This window comes from Podarcis tiliguerta (genome assembly GCF_965153285.1).
Source record: "Podarcis tiliguerta genome assembly, chromosome: 2".
NCBI lineage: Eukaryota > Metazoa > Chordata > Lepidosauria > Squamata > Lacertidae > Podarcis > Podarcis tiliguerta.
The window spans coordinates 25,609,011-25,624,314 of NC_139535.1; the positions used below are offsets into that span (position 1 = coordinate 25,609,011).

General features: G+C 42.9%; 1 protein-coding gene across 49 annotated transcripts in view; it reads right to left on the reverse strand.

Annotated features, from left to right (window-relative positions):
• MAGI1 (membrane associated guanylate kinase, WW and PDZ domain containing 1) overlaps nucleotides 1-15,304 on the reverse strand; it is a 485,140-nt gene that overhangs the window by 171,463 nt on the left and 298,373 nt on the right. The window lies entirely within an intron of this gene.

Sequence of the window (15,304 nt, forward strand, 5' to 3'; positions counted from 1 at the left end):
GAATACTTGGCTAGTTTAGATGTATTCAAGTCTCCAGGGCCAGATGAACTGCATCCAAGAGTATTAAAAGAACTGGCAGATGTGATCTCAGAACCACTGGCAGTCATCTTTGAGAATTCCTGGAGAACAGGCGAAGTCCCGGCAGACTGGAGGAGGGCAAATGTTGTCCCTATTTTCAAAAAGGGGAAAAGAGAGGACCCAAATAATTACCGCCCAGTCAGTCTAACATCAATACCAGGGAAGATTCTGGAGCAGATCATTAAGCAAACAATCTGTGAGCACCTAGAAAGGAATGCTGTGATCACCAATAGTCAGCATGGATTTCTGAAAAATAAGTCATGTCAGACTAACCTGATCTCATTTTTTGACAGAATTACAAGCCTGGTAGATGAAGGGAACGCAGTGGATGTAGTCTACCTTGATTTCAGCAAGGCATTTGACAAGGTGCCCCATGATATTCTTGTAAAGAAGCTGGTAAAATGCGGTCTTGACTATGCTACCACTCAGTGGATTTGTAACTGGCTGACTGACCGGACCCAAAGGGTGCTCATCAATGGTTCCTCTTCATCCTGGAGAAGAGTGACTAGTGGGGTGCCACAGGGTTCTGTCTTGGGCCCGGTCTTATTCAACATCTTTATCAACGACTTGGATGATGGACTCAAGGGCATCCTGATCAAATTTGCAGATGACACCAAACTGGGAGGGGTGGCTAACACCCCAGAAGACAGGATCACACTTCAAAACGACCTTGACAGATTAGAGAACTGGGCCAAAACAAACAAGATGAAGTTTAACAGGGAGAAATGTAAAGTATTGCACTTGGGCAAAAAAAATGAGAGGCACAAATACAAGATGGGTGACACCTGGCTTGAGAGCAGTACATGTGAAAAGGATCTAGGAGTCTTGGTTGACCACAAACTTAACATGAGCCAACAGTGTGACGCGGCAGCTAAAAAAGCCAATGCAATTCTGGGCTGCATCAATAAGAGTATAGCATCTAGATCAAGGGAAGTTATAGTGCCACTGTATTCTGCTCTGGTCAGACCTCACCTGGAGTACTGTGTCCAGTTCTGGGCACCACAGTTCAAGAAGGACACTGACAAACTAGAACGTGTACAGAGGAGGGCAACCAAAATGGTCAAAGGCCTGGAAACAATGCCTTATGAGGATCGGCTAAGGGAGCTGGGCATGTTTAGCCTGGAGAAGAGGAGGTTAAGGGGTGATATGATAGCCATGTTCAAATATATAAAAGGATGTCACATAGAGGAGGGAGAAAGGTTGTTTTCTGCTGCTCCAGAGAAGCGGACATGGAGCAATGGATCCAAACTACAAGAAAGAAGATTCCACCTAAACATTAGGAAGAACTTCCTGACAGTAAGAGCTGTTCGACAGTGGAATTTGCTGCCAAGGAGTGTGGTGGAGTCTCCTTCTTTGGAGGTCTTTAAGCAGAGGCTTGACAACCATATGTCAGGAGTGCTCTGATGGTGTTTCCTGCTTGGCAGGGGGTTGGACTCGATGACCCTTGTGGTCTCTTCCAACTCTATGATTCTATGATTCTATGATTCTATGATTCACTAGCTCCATCCAGGCAAGCGAGCGAGATTGTCACCATTCTAGGACACGTTCCACCCCCGGATAAACACTCAAGGAGAGCATGGAGCAGAGGGAGACAGTGTTGAGGGCTGGAAAGAGATGCTTCGAGCACTGCATTCGGGCCTTGAGCCTGAGGTTCCCCATCCCAGGATCTAAACGACCAAGCACTACTAACTTCCATTGAGCACTTTTGCTAGGATGCTTCCTTTTTCCTTTTCTTTTTTACAAATGGAAGGATGATGCTAAGCATTTGCCACAAAAACAGCCTTTAATAAAGACACAGACACATCACCTTCAAAACGATGCCTTCATTACAGTCGAAGGCACAACCTGGACGCTCAAGATGATCACAATGATAATACTGGAAATAATTAGTAGTGTTAAGACTCTGCTTCCCTAATCTTCTTCAACTTGGTAGTAGCAGCACTTTATTTAGTTTTAGTCATGGTTTATAAATGCACCAGCCAAATACCACAGCAAAAAAAGAAGGAGAAACACACACATGCTAGCAGCAAAATAAGGAAGGCTGCTGTCCAAAATAGCCTTGGGTTGCTAACTAAAAGGGCTCTGTCCATTTGGTTCCAGTTCATGCAATGTATTTCTTGAGCATTGTTATATCTTGCTCTTATGGAACATCCTAGCCACACATACGAAAGGTTTCTTCAATAAGGGTCTGGAGAGGGCAAGGTAACCACTTTTGAGAGGACCTGCCACTAAATGATGCCTTTTAATAGTATCATCTTATTATTATTATTATTTATTAAATCCATATAAAAAAGGTAAAGGTAAAGGACCCCTGACAGTTAAGTCCAGTGGCAGATGACTCTGGGGTTGCGGCGCTCATCTCGCTTTATAGGCTGAGGGAGTCGGCGTTTGTCCACAGACAGTTTTTCTGGGACACGTGTCCAGCATGACTAAGCTGCTTCTGGTGCAACAGAACACCGTAACCAGAGCAGTGCACGGAAACGCCATTTACCTTCCCGCCACAGCGTTACCTATTTATCTACTTGCACTTTTTGGCGTGCTTTCAAACTGCTAGGTTGACAGGAGCTGGGACTGAGCAACGGGAGCTCACCCCGTCGCGGGGATTCAAACTGCCGACCTTCTGATCGGCAAGCCCAAGAGGCTCAGTGGTTTAGAGCACAGCACTACCCATGTTTATATTTATAATTTATAAATAATTTATAATTTATATACCACCCTTCATTCCAGGATCACTGGGCTTTTTACAATATAAAACCACAAAAATGCATAACACAGTAACAAACAAAACTGATAACCCTACACACAGTTTAAAAGGCCACAGATTGTTTAATAAGCCAAAGACCCGGGAGATGAGGAATGTTGTTGCCTGGTGCCTAATATTACCCATTTAAGCAGTCCTCTGGTCACTGCATGATCAATTAATCCCATATATTTCACTTACTTTCATTTCATTTCATCTCTGACCTCTTTAGAAAATTAGTTACAAAGAGTGCCAAAACCATCATTAGGGAAATACTTATGTATTTTTTAACAACAAATTCACAAAAACGGTTAGAGAGCCATGTCTAATTTTCTAAGTATCAAATCAGTTTTTAGTATCACATTACCATCCTGGGGCTATTATCTTCAGGTTCCGTAAGAGTACACAACGGCAGATTCACACTTCCGCATGTCAAACTCATCCTGACAAATATTTTGGTTCCATCTGACAAGAGTGACTAAAAGGGCCCCCAGCCTTCTTGAGTAGCTCTGACCTGTGGAGACCATCCCACAATGGCCTTCAGCTTCATGGGGCTCAGCACAAGATCCCCAACCCCTCTTCAGTTCTAAGGCAATGGCTGGTCAAGTTGGTGGAAGCTGACTGAAGTGCCCAGAGTGCTTCAACAGCCAAATACCAAAACAAGCGCCAATCCTGGTTCCGAGGAGAAGACTTTGGCAATGGGCTGCTAAGGCTCTCCAAATACCTTGGCTGCCAAGTAACAGAAACAAGCCCCTGCTCCAAGCCCAGACGTTTGGAGCTGAAGAGATGAGCTGGAGATTTTTCATGAGTGCCCACAGATATGGAGGCGGAGCTCAGGGACAAGGGTTGCAATCCTATTCTAACTTCCTGGGACTCAACACATAGGACTTACTTCCAAGTAGGCATGCAAAGGAAGGAGAAGAGTGTTGACGATCTCAAAGCCAGCCAAACTTTATGGACTAGAACTCTGATACTCCTCTCGTAGTTAACCATAAAGGGGCATTAGAGACTAGAGAAGACAGGCTTCTGATCTATAAAGACACTTTGAATTGGGATGGTATCTGATCACCTCTGCAGAAAATGTAACCTTCAACAGGTTAATCCACTCAATTAAGACTGGGAAGCAACACAATAAAAGCTATAAACTGTGTCCGTACAGTAAAAGCCAGTAAAAACCTTGCATGCTGCTCAAGCACAAGCTACAGTATTCTACTTGCTACAGGAAACGAGAAACTTTGGAGTTGTTTGCTTTTTAATCCTGATCTCCCAGAGTGTCTAAGTATGGCACTCTAACCACTATGCCACGCTGCCTCTTAGTCTTATAAACCTTCATATGTCTCTGTGTTTAAGAACAAATGATAGCTAAAACCAAAAGCACAAGTATTAAGACATTCAGTATTGCGCCCAGGGATCAGAGACCAAGCACTGAAGGTATGGGTAGGATATTCCATACACATTTAAGTAATCTAAATAAACAAGATTGGGGTTTTAATGAACCCTGCAGTCTCTCTGTCTCCTTGTCTCTCCTTTCCCTCTCTCACAAAAACCCAGCTATGTTTCAAATGATTGGCATTCACAGTCATTTTGAGCTTTTTGCAAACCTAATTTATTCATTTTAACATAACTTGGTTACAAACGGTTTTTTAATAAAGGGGGGGACTGCAATTATCTGTTTTATTGATGTTCTCGGGACAAACCAGTGTTGATCTGAGAACCTGAACAATGTCAGAATTAAAACATAATGTGTGACTTGGTTTCTCCACAATTTGATCTGTTGGCTGCATTCCTTACAAAGCAATAAATACTACATTTTAGAGAAGCAACAGTTTTATCAGAGGGAAAGGTACAAAGCATGGAAATATATATGTGTGTAAGAGATTTGCTCCTTTCACCTGTCAAACTTTCCCTTCGAGGGGTGGGGAAACAATGGTCTGATCCTTTTCCCCACCCCTGAGTTAGACTAATGGGTACCAGAGACAGGGTGGACACAGGTCCAGCGCAGAGGACTTTCTGGAAGTTCCCTCACTGTGAGAAGTCAGGTTACAGGGAGCCAGGTAGAGGGCCTTCTTGGTAGTGGTGCCTGCCCTGTGCAATGCCCTCCCATCAGATGTCAAGGAAATAAACAACTATCCAACTTTTAGAAGACATCTGAAGGCAGCCCTGTTTAGGGAAGTTTTTAATGTTTGAAGTTTTATTCTGTTTTTAATGTTCTGTTGAAAGCCACCCAAAGTGGCTGGGGAAACCCAGCTAGATGGACGGGGTAGAAATAAACTTCTTCTTCTTCTTCTTCTTATTTCGTATCATCTCTAAACTCAGTGCATTCTTTAACATGGCTTTAATATTTGTTCCTCTTTCTTTCTTTTTTATAAATAATGTTATAATTTCTATGGTTAAGAATAATCACACTGAAATAACACAAACCAAGTACTCTCCAAAAACACACGTATTTCAGGAAAATACAGTTTTAAGCACAGCTCCAAACACACCCCTTGAATTAAAAGGATCCAAAGTGTATTCACTAAGCACTCTCTCCTAATTGAGGCTGCTATTCTATACCTGTGCACTTGGAAGTAAGTGCCATTGAAATCAATCTGATCCACCACTCTCCAACAAATACTGAAAGCTGAACAATCCAACCTACATCTGATATCTCAATTCACATTTTATTCCTAAATAGTTTTATGTAAAAAATAAAAAAGTTAATACAGATAAAAGTTTTTTTTTTTTATTGTTGAGCTGCATGTACAAAATCTTAATCTCAATGGACATTGGGGTAACATTTCTCAATATGAATCCAAGCAGAGAAGGTAGATCTAACAGTCTCTCTCAATGGGTTATCCCGTTTAAGCTGCACTCTTTAAAAAAGATTTGCAAGGAGAAATTTGCATCGAGAAATTCTTTAGTTTACATGCCAATAGTTTACTGCCCTGGAAATCACAACTGACAAAAATAGCTTGCAGCACATTAGATAGAAGTTACCCAGAATTAGATTTAAGTACAATATCAACCGCTTGTAGCTATGGGCTGCTGACATTCCAAAGAAAGGGACAGACTTTTAAATTAGCCACAGCTATCCTAGCCATCCAACCACAACTTATTTCGGCATGAAATGGTTATTAATGACACATTTCGTATGACTGCAGCTCACCTCTCTACAAAAGAAGCTTGCGCATGTTACGTGTGCTACTTAATGCTCTATTTAAGTTCTATCGCTGCCAGGAATTTGTGCTGTTAATGGAAACAACTGGTTGCCCAGTAGGGTTGGCACCGCGGATCAGTTGTGACTTCAGCTCATCCCAGTGTTTGCTTGGCAGAGCTCTGCCGAGTTATTTATAGACACTCATTACTTTGCTACTAGTCAAGTCTCGAATCCCATTCATACCCTTGGAAGCAAGATCCTCCTAAGTGTGTGTCACAGAATTCCAGTGCAATCTCTCCGGATGTTCTAGGGCAGGATTATTTTGTCTGAGGAAAATAGGCCAGGCGATTTTGTTGCCACTGTTAAACGCTAGAGAGAGTCTCAGCGAAGAGAAAGCAGAGTCCTAAAGCAGAGTCCCCCATCTCTCTCTTTCTGATGGAGAAAACAGTTAAGATTGAGCTAAAACTCCTGGTAGCATGACTATAGACCAGAACGTATATTCAAGACGCAACTCCAGGATCTGCTAAAGGGTGGCACACCCTCTCATACGCGCTTTTTAACTACCCTTGGTGGTCTAAACATTTTCACTATTCTTATCAAACACATTATACAATTTCTGCTTATAGAAGGGGGGGAAAGGGGAAGCGATAACCATTTCCACCACATGAAAGGTGAGCAACCTGTTTGGCTCACAGGGATACATTATAAGGTCACCATTAATTTACATATGTTTACTGGGCATAATTTAAATTTCATAACATTTTAATAAACATAGCAGTTGCCAAAGCACAGCTAGAGGTCATATTCACTTATTTTAGACTTTTTTTTTATTCTGAAACTTTGCTCATGAATAAGTTACAATAGGCACAATGTAAGCTGAGGAAAATAAACTTCTTAGAGGGGTGGGGGGGGGAGGCTGCATCGGTCAATTAATTCCCCACGTTACGTTTACCAAGAGATTTCTCTCTTTCCCTCCCCCGCCCCAATAGTACAGTTTAAAATCTGGGCCCAAGTATTTGTATCATTCCCCAGAATGCAGATGTGGCACGAGAGTTGACGGCCATGTTCCAAGTCTCTCTTTTAACATAGCAAGTTCAACATACAAGTTGGTCCATTTGAGTTCCAAGGTCCCTTTGAACGTAGTGGCCTGGTTCGAAGATAACACTAAGTTATGGTTTATTAAACCATAGCTTAAGCTTTTCGTGTCAACCCAGCACACTGTTTGGTTTATTAACTATGGTTAATAAACTTTTGTTTAGTTAAAAGTCACGCATTAACTAAGCTTTGCAGTTGGATTATAAGCCTTTGTTAACATGAACCATAGCCTAGAGTAGGGGTTGGCACAGTTTTTGTGGCTTGGGCCAGTTCACGGTCCCGCAGATGCCATGGCGGGCCTGAGTGTGTGTGTGTGTGTGTGTGTGTGTGTGTGTGCACGCATGCGCAAACACTATTTCTGGTGCGGAGGAGGCGTGTGCAGCTTCCCATTGGCTGCAGGAGCTTCTTGCAGCTAATGGGAAGCCAGCCAGCATCGCGGAAGGCAGTCCCCGCTCCGCTCTATGCCGGTTTAGCATGGCGCATGGGAGCCAACCCAGCTGGCGGCAGGGATCCATGGGCCGGTTAAACGACCCCCACTTGTAGCCCATGGGCTTTAGGTTGCTGACCCCTGGCCTAGAGTTAGATGTGATTCTGGACTTCCCCCTTGACTATGGTTAAGAAATCATCATTGCCCCAACACTACAGAACCGTAAGTGATGAGCAGCTAAAAATTCAAACCCTGCAAGAATCGGCTGTTCTCACTTGTGCTTAACTATCCTGTGATGTAATAAACCAAGGTTTCAGTGACTGTCCCATATTTTATTAACTATGGTTAACGTTAAACCATGACTTAATAATATGTGCTAACCAGACAAGTGATTCTATCTCAATCCTATTTTGTTGATACCTAACAGAAGCTTTTAAAAAAATAAAAAAACACCACAAATTGAGTATAAAGGTTATTGTCATTCTTTTGCTACTCATCCTTAACTTCTGGTATACAATTTGTTCAAAGCTTCTAAATGTAGGGTTGTGGTCAACACAAGTCAGAGTACACCCATACAAATTAATGGCCAAGACTAACTTTTGTCCAGTAATTTCACTGGGTCTGCTCTAAGTAGGGGTCCTTTACTGTTTACCTTTACTCTAAGCAGAACTTTGCTAAATACAATTTTAATTTTGCTACCATGATACTATGCTGCTATTACACACACATGCACACACACACACACATTCTCTACAGATTTGTGTAATTGCCTTTTGAAAAGCCATCTAACCTAGCCATCACTTTGTCTCCCATAACTTAATATTACCATTACATATATTTATGAGATTGTTGGATACACCAGCCCATCCAATGACAACAGAAGAATACTGTTGCCCACAAAGAGGAATAAATGCGCAAGTCTACAACTTCCTGAGAAAAGTTTAAATAAGAGACTGGCTGACAGTGCAAACCCCAAGAGGTATTGCTTATATTGCAAAATAAATTGTCTTGTGTGATTGAATCAGAAGGTAAGTTTCTGTATCCTGACAAGCCATTCATCACAGCTGCCAAAAGTTGGAGGAAAATAGCTGGGGTTACAAGAAGCTGACCTGAAACCCAGGGTGGCAATAGACCTGAATTTCTAAGCTATCACACAAAAAATGGCCTATACTTTATAGAATATGTTGTGCGTGCGTGTTATCCCCAACCTATCTCTCATACTAATCATGTCAGCTATTTCTTCCTTATTAACACTGCGGCTATTGTGAAATACCCCAGCAAAGAAGAGTGGAGAAATTAGCAGGCAAAAACGGGTGTGTAACCTAAAAAGTAGAGACATCACCTTGCAGACAAAGGTCCGTATAGTAAAAGCCATGGTTTTCCCAGTATGGAAGTGAGAGCTGGACCATAAAGAAGGCTGATCGCCGAAGAATTGATGCTTTTGAATTATGGTGCTGGAGGAGACTCTTGAGAGTCCCATGGACTGCAAGAAGATCAAACATATCCATTCTTAAGGAAATCAGCCCTGAGTTCTCACTGGAAGGACAGATCGTGAAGCTGAGGCTCCAATACTTTGGCCACCTCATGAGAAGAGAAGACTCCCTGGAAAAGACCCTGATGCTGGGAAAGATGGAGGGCACAAGGAGAAGGGGACGACAGAGGACGAGATGGTTGGACAGTATTCTTGAAGATACAAACATGAGTTTGATCAAACTGCGGGAGGCAGTGGAGGACAGAAGTGCCTGGCGTGCTCTGGTCCATTGGGTCACGAAGAGTCGGACACGACTAAACGACTAAACAACAACAACCTAAGCCACCCAATGCCACTAGTAGAGGGTCTGTTCTTACAGAAAGCAAACAGAAAATCAGACTGAATGCACCAAAAGCCATTGGGGGGGGGGGGAGAACACTACAAATAATTCATTTGGTGTGGGATCTCCCCCACCGACAGACACAATCCAAAATTGTGAGGAAGCCATGGCACCTGCAACAAAAACCCATGCTGCTGCTTTTATTAACAAGAGCCTCCAGTTATTTTAATTCCAAAACTCAAAAGCTGTGGGGTGTCAGGGAAGTGGGGGAGGGAAGTACAGAAGGGATGTGCTTGTACTATGTGAACAGAAAGCTGTGAACTGCAGTGCTTGGCTGAATATTTTATGACTGTGATCCACAGGGTATGCAATGTAATTCTGAGAGCTTACACTGCGCTACGTCGCCTGCATTATCAATGCTGTTTGCAGTTGCTTCATGGGAGAACAAAAAATATATTTATATATAAATGAAGAGGGTGAGCTCCGGCAGGAGAGAGCAGTGGAAATCTAGTATCCACTCGGTCATAAAGAAGGGTCTTGTTCCTTGGCCTTTTAAAATAACCATTACCAAATATTATCTTATATTGATAACATGTTAACATAGCTGCCTTTAATTTGCTACTTAATTATCTCACGGTACTATTGCACTCACAAGCAAGGGAATATGAGTTCTGCCATTTATCTTGATTTGTCCACAATGTAGATTCAGATAGGTAGCCGTGTTGGTCTGACGCAGTCGAAATAAATAAAAAAATTAAATAATTGTCCAGGGGCACCTTAGAGAACAACTAAGTTTGTTCTGGGTATAAGCTTTCTTGTGCATGCACACTTCTTCAGAATTGTCCACAATGTGTTGGTGCAATAAGAACTCGGCCATTTAGTGTGGAAGCGCCTGTGCTTCGCAATGCTTTGCCCTTCATCGTACTCTTGTTTAGACAAGCCTACCGCGACGCTTAGGAAGTTGAGGTCATTTGAATCTGTTTTAGTATTTTAACTTTTGTTATAATTTACAGTACAGTTGTGATTTCTCTCTCTCTCAATTTGATTGTTTAATCTTTTTGTAAAACCGCTTTGAGGTTTGTTTGTTTTTTTATAACAATCAAGCCGTACGTAGATGTTACGAAATAAAAACGAAGACATAAATAATATTAAAATGATGTTAATCGTAAACACACAGTGGCCCAGTCTAGATGTCACACCAACAGTCCAAATCTCCGCTGTATGTTGCATCAGCCATATGCCATGCATAGACAGACAACAACCTGGTTTGACAAACCAGTGTGTGGTATGAGCACCAGTTTCCCTGGTTTGGATGTTATGACAAACTGCTTTGACCTGAAATAAGAATCCCTGGTTTGTTAAACAGGCATGTAAGGAAAGGAGGGAAGTTGGAGGTGGGGGGGCACATTGTGTATTCCCAGTCCAACAAACCATAGCTTCCCAGGCCAAGATTGCAAGACCTGAATTAGGGAAGTAAATCTCTGGTGTCTCTTAGTGCCAAACAAACCCGCTGCCCTCAGTCAATCATATACCATTAATGATTTTCTTTTCAATATGATTTTTCATTCCCATATCTGGGCAAAACAGCAGTGAAAGTGACTAAATGGTATTAAGAGAAAGGGCATCAAACAATGATAGTTCGGCAGTACAAATGCCTCTTAAGATTCCTCAGGTTCCTCAGGTTACATACGCTTCAGATTACATACACTTCAGGTTATAGACTCCGCTAACCCAGATATAGTGTTTCAGGTTAAGAACTTTGCTTCAGGATGAGAACAGAAATCGTGCTCCGGCGGCGTGGCAGCAGCAGGAGGCCCCCTTAGCTAAAGTGGTGCTTCAGGTTAAGAACAGTTTCAGGTTAAGTACGGACCTCTGGAACGAATTAAGTACTTAACCTGAGGTACCACTGTATTAAGAAAAAAATAATGAGGTGGTGAAAGAGACAGTTTCTCTCTTAAAACCAACAAGTGCATGCACATAATTCATTTTGAATTAAACCCCAATTAAGACAGTTAAGGTTAGGGAATGTGTGCATATTTACGCTCTTTAGTAACAGATAAACTTTTATTTTGAGATGGGATGGGGAAAGCATATACAGTATGTGTATAAGGGAGGAGGGGACACTATCTAGCTTTACAGCCACCAAGAGATTTGCTTTGTAAAGGGAAATCATTTTGGTAGTGCAATGTAACAGATGGTATCATAGGTCACATGATGGTTTATGTTTTGGAATTTAACAAGCTATATGGCAGACTGTCACTGGAGACAATTATAGCAGGGATAGTAGAGCATTCTTCAGGAAGGAGTAATGTAATGCAATTCTGAGATGTGGGGGAATTTTGGGAAGCATCTGTAGCCAGTAAGTAAGCGGTTGTGCTACAATTTGGGTCAGAACTTTACAATCTCTCAACTACTCACAGCAAGGGGTGGTTAACCTTTTCCCACCCCTGGCCAACTCACCCTCAGCCAACTCTCAGCGCAGTGGGCAGAGCACATGCCCTCTCTCCCTCTACTTTCACATGCAGACACACACACAGCTCAGATCAGCTGAGAAGGAGAAATTACTGTCCACCCTCCATTCATCAAATGGCCAGTCTGATAACTGGGGATGTGATAATTTGCATCCCCATTAGGGTGCTGGACTTTGCCCACCCCTGCACTGTGCATTCTTATTTTTTGCTGCTGATAGAGCCTTTGGGGAGGGGGAAGGAGACAGAGAGAAATGTGGCAGGGTAGGGAGAGATCAGGCATCTGAACTGGGTACTGGCCATCCCAGAGCTACAGCTTCCATCATGTGAAAAATTAATGAATGAGAAGTGGTAGCTTAGTTTTACTATGACATAAATAGGAGTTCAACTGGATGGTGAGCAATTTTACTACACTGGCTCTTTTCATGTCTCGATAGGCATAATTAGTTGGAAGCTTTTCCCCCCAAATGCCCTATTTTTTTTAAATGTCAGCATCACGCCACCCCATAAGTGCTTCCAAATTTTATTTTAAATATATGAACTTATGTACTGGAGCTACCATTAGGCTATGTATGCTGTGAGAAGGGGTCCAAATATCTCATCCCTATTCTCCGCCTTCCCCTGGATTCCCTTTTCCTGTTTCCTCTCAAGTTGTCACCGTCATCCCCAAATCACTATACCTTATTGTAAATAAGCCAAAAGGCATATAATGGAAATGATCACATATTCTTCCCCTGCCCCCCACCCCCTGCCTTCCTCTGTTGTTTCCCTAAATCTGTTTTAGATTGCTGGCTCCTTGGGCTATCACTTTTTGTAAAATGTCATGCATACAGATGGTACTAAAAACATAAAACTCCTACTATTCAAGAATGATCTTAAAGTAGGTTAGAGAACCTCAGGCCAGATGTGGCCCTCTAGGCCTCTCTATCTGCACCTCAAGGGACGCGGGTGGCACTGTGGTCTGAACCACTGAGCCTCTTGGGCTTGCCAATCAGAAGGTCGGCGGTTCGAATCCCCACAACAGGGTAAGCTTCCATTGCTCTGTCCCAGCTCCTGCCAACCTAGCAGTTCGAAAGCATGCCAGTGCAAGTAGATCAATAGGTACCGCTGTGGCGGGAAGGTAAATGGCGTTTCCGTGTACTCTGGTTTCCGTCCCAGTGTTCTGTTGTGCCAGAAGTGGTTTAGTCATGCTGGCCACATGACCCGGAAAACTGTGGACAAACGCAGCTCCCTCAGCCTCAAAGTGAGATGAGCGCCGCACTCCATAGTCGCCTGTGACTGGACTTAACCGTCCAGGGGTCCTTTACTTTACCTTTTATCTGCACCTCAAAACCCTTCCCAGCCATAACCCTCGTTGACCCTTCTTTGCTCCATGAATGGAACTGCTTGGCTCTAGAATGTACTTGAACTATGATAATAATACCTCTTGTTCTTCTGAATGGGGGATACAGATGTATATATCAGCATGTGTAGAAAGTAGCCAACTGCACAAAGGGAAAATGTACCACTTTTGTTTCGCCCACTCTTGCCTCTACCACCAGCGTGCAGCCCTCAGAAGGTTGACCAAATAGGAACATGGCCCTTGAGCTAAAAAAGTTCCTCCATCCTGTCTTAAAGACTCTCTCATGTGAAAAGTCACTACTGTATATTCAACCCCATGTGCAGGATTCCCTAAAAAATTGCTATTCTGTTATCCCATTATACTACTACGTACTGGTGTCTTTGAGTGTCTTCACTTGAGGCCTGCTGCCCATGTAGGATGAAGATGCATGAAAGTAGCACATTGGCTATGGCAATATTTTCCATTCAGAATCCTCCAGGTTTAAACATTATGGTTCAGTAATGCTTAGAGTTTCTGAGCATGCTCCAAAATCAGCAGCACACATGTCCTATTGTTCTTCTGCAGAAGAAGCTGATGTGTAAGTAGTTGAGATTTAAAAGGGCTGAGCATGTCATATTTTTTCAGTCTTTGGTAATGAAGCACTATAGGGCAAAGGATTGCCCAGTACAATTCTGCAATCTCAGTCTTAAATGCCCACAAATTGTTAAATAAGAGCATGAAACAAAAGCCTAAGTACAATTCCCATTTCTAGTTAATTTATTTCCCCACTTTAGTCTGCATTTTCCCATTTTCTGACCATTATCATGCTAGGCTTCTCAGGAACTCTAGGAACTGCTCTAATTTGTCATTTAAAGGGAAGCAAGAGCAGGTGAGTTCTATCTCAAGGAGCAAAGGGTTCATACAGGTAAGGAGTGGAGAACCCTTTCCTTTCCCATCACTTGCCAGGGACCCTTCAGCCCCTCAGCTCTAACCACTGTTATTCCAGCTGGGATCACTCCCAGTTTCTTAAGCAGACATTGGGGGTGAGATGCTTCCAGCTACAAGAAATTAAGCTGCAGCTGAGAATGAGTTTAGAGACCCTGATGCTCTCATGTTGGCCACTCTGGTTTTCTTCCTTAACCAGTGCACATCTGGACTTAAATCTATCACTTTGGTTCAGTTAAATATAACACACACCCCCCAGACATGCAGAGCCAAAAGGCAATTATCCCTCCAACTAATAAACAATAAATACCATTCTTGAGTAAGAGTGAACAGATCACCTGGTACTATTTTTCTTGAGCACATAGCTACCATATGCACCACACCATTAACAATTCATTCAATGCCCTTCAGACATGGCAGTATATGTTTGAGGTCAAAAGAATAGTAATCCTAGCCATTCTCAAGTGTGAGACACCATGTTGCCAAGCTATTGTGGCGATATAAATTAAAGAAAACCAAGAATCAAGGACATGCAATTCAAATGAGCATCCGACAGAGGACGAGATGGTTGGACAGTGTTCTCAAAGCTACCAACATGAGTTTGACCAAGCTGAGTGGGAAGCACTGGGGTGCCTGGCGTGCTCTGGTCCATGGGGTCACAAAGAGTCGGACACGACTAAACGACTAAACAATAACAGCAAAACACAACATTTAGCACAGCGGAAGAAATGGGGTGTGGGATTGAGATATGATGCAAGGTCCCCTAAAGAGAGGTCATCAGGAAGCAAAGGGGAGGATCATGAGAAAATAGAACTGTTAGATTCCAGTGCTAACCAAACCCCACATGGTACTGGGGGGCAGGTGGGGCACACAAAACCGACCATAGTACTTTCAGGTTTAGCAAAGACATGCAATACAAATGGGGCATTTTAAGAGGAAGAGGATGGGGAGACCTATCAAGGAGCTGGTTGTGATTATTCTGTCCATCACTATGACTCCCCCGAGGAGTCCTTTATCACTCTCTGAGAGGCTTGATACAAACACAGGAAAACTGTTTAAGTTTGGGCCAAGTGTAATTACCACAAAGGCAGATGGCTTACGGGGAAGTCTCCACACCTGTCCTCAGCCCAGAGCCAAGCAGAAACAAAGGAATAGGAAGGGGGCCCCAAGCATCAGTGTGGTAATATCCCTAAGGGCATTAGCTCTTAGTAAATTGTTCTTCCCTTCCCCGCACCCCCTCTTACAAAATCACACATTCACACCACTCCTGTACCAATAGC